Source organism: Pollicipes pollicipes, unplaced genomic scaffold, assembly GCF_011947565.3.
Source record: "Pollicipes pollicipes isolate AB1234 unplaced genomic scaffold, Ppol_2.1 Scaffold_4002;HRSCAF=4701_pilon_pilon_pilon, whole genome shotgun sequence".
NCBI classification, from domain to species: Eukaryota; Metazoa; Arthropoda; class Thecostraca; order Pollicipedomorpha; family Pollicipedidae; genus Pollicipes; species Pollicipes pollicipes.
Genome location: NW_023596420.1, coordinates 15,905,952 through 15,908,384, shown reverse-complemented (window position 1 = coordinate 15,908,384; position 2,433 = coordinate 15,905,952).

Genomic DNA, 2,433 nt, shown 5'->3' with positions numbered 1-2,433 from the left:
AAATTGCAACATAAATATATATATATAATATATATATATATATATATATATATATATATATATATATATATATATATTGTATATATATATATATATATATATATATATATATATGTATGTATGTATATATATATATATATATATATATATATATCTATTATATATATATATATATATGTATATATATACATAATATATATATAATATATATTATTATATATATGTATGCGTAGTCTAAGAATAACGTGCCTGCACTAACAATGGGTCATACCCGGCAATTTTTAGGCCCTTTCTCAGTCCTGTGCCCCCTTGCCAACGCTCTGGCTGCGCTCCTGCCTTGAGAGAACACACGTGGCCACTGAGGTGGCGGCATTTGCGTGACGTTCTATAGTGTAAGGCATGTCTGGTTGAGCCTGAAATACTCTGCACGAAATAGTGTGTACAAGTTTGCGGGCAGTAAAGCTCAGAAGCCAGAGTGTTTAAAACACGCTAAGGTGGTGTTTCAAATTGATCCCTTCCGAAGGTTTTTCCGGAATTGGTCTCCGAACGGCGCGATGTAGCCGCACCAAATTTGCATAGCTGTGGACAATTGAATAGTAGATCGTTTGATGTCACAAATTGATAGTGTATGTTGTGAGGTCACTGACCTACGGCAGGTCAAACAGACCTGCAGTAGGTCAATGATTTCAGCGGTCATTTCTAAGGAATCATTCAAATCTGATGCAACAACATAGTGACAAAATAGGCAACGCATCCCTGAGATGCTTTCTTAGGCAACACAATAAAATGAGCAAATTACATTGACCTAAAGTCAGGTATTAAGGTCAGGCCAAGGTCAAGGCTAGTCTGTTTTATCACTGTAGGGCTTGCTGTAGTGGGATAGTTTCTGGTGCTCATTTCGAGTTTATTGAAAGCAGGAACCGCATTGTGCATGCTTTCAGGAACTTCTTTAATGTCAGTACAGGTATCTAAACCTAAAATGGCCCAGGTCAACAATTTGTTCTTAGGAGCATGCTGCCTGGCGTAATTTCTGTCGCCTATTAAAATACAAAATTCAAAGCGATCCTGTATGGTTTTGGTCACCACGACCTTCAAAATGCCAAACAAGGTCACTGACATTAAATGAGCATGTGACCTTTTGCTTGAACGGGTGTTTAGGTTCTAGGAGCACTTGGACCCCACCCAACCTGGAGTTTAGACCCAACCTGGTAGACCCAACCTGGAGTTTGACCTTCAAAACTCAGACACACTCATAGCACCCCTTTATAAAGTGGGACTGTCAAGCAAAGTTGGTATTTGGCCTGACATGATGGGTTCATTTATTATCTTCGCAATATAAGAGTTTGGTAGTAATCGAGAGACCTCGTTGAGACCAATCAAATGTTTGTTTTCGCTAAGCTCTATTTTGTATTTCAGAAACAGTAGAGAAGTCGCATTGACACTGTTCTGACCGCAGAATAATGCGTATTTCTGAGCACCGAAACAACAGAACCTTGGATGTACCCGCGGACTCCCCGCTCGCGCTCCCGGTTCCCCGGCCGACCCCCTAACCGCGCATGCGCCGCCGCGGTCGGCAGCGCCGGCTGACGGCCGGCCGACAGAGGCCGCCAGCGAACGGCCGGGCGGCAGCAGCCGCGACACGGCGGGTCGTACCAACTCCCCCACACTTAGATGAAAACGCGGGTCGGACCTGGCACAACGAACACCGATCACCCCGACAGCACACCGATCACTGTACCAGACCGGAGGCGGCGTGGGGAAACACCGCGGCGGCAGGGGCGGGACGCGGCGGGGAAGGAACCGCGAACGGGACGAGCGCGGAGCGGGGCGGCGGGACAGGCTCCGAAACCCCAGGCACGGTCACATGAGGCGGCGCGCGTGGCGCAGGGGCCGGGGTAGGAGGCAGAGGTTGGGGAACCTCAGACACTGAGCACGCCACACGCGGGCGGACGTGGTCACGGCGTCGTACGAACGACCGCCCATCAGGGAGACGGACGCGACACCGCTGCCCCTCGACGGCTTCCACTTCCGCCTGGACCCAGGTCGCAGCCGACGGACCCGGGGAGATCTGGGAGACATACATCCAGCCACCTACCCGGAGAGTCCGCGGCGAGGATCGCATTATCCGGCGATCACGCCAGGCCTCTTGACGGCGTTGCACGGTGGCCGACAGATCTGGGCGAAGCAGATCGAGGCGGGTCCGAAAGTGGCGGTTGTTGAGCAACTCGGCCGGCGGGCGTCTGGTGGTTGAGTGTGGTGTGGCGCGATATGACAGGAGGAAGCGAGTCAGACGGGTTTGCAGGGAGCCTTCGTGACGTCGCTTCAGTGCTGCCTTCACGATTTTGACCGTTACCTCGGCCTGGCCGTTCGAAGCGGGGTGCCGCGGCGGACTCAGCCGGTGGAGAATGCCGTTAATTGGCAAGGCCTTGAATT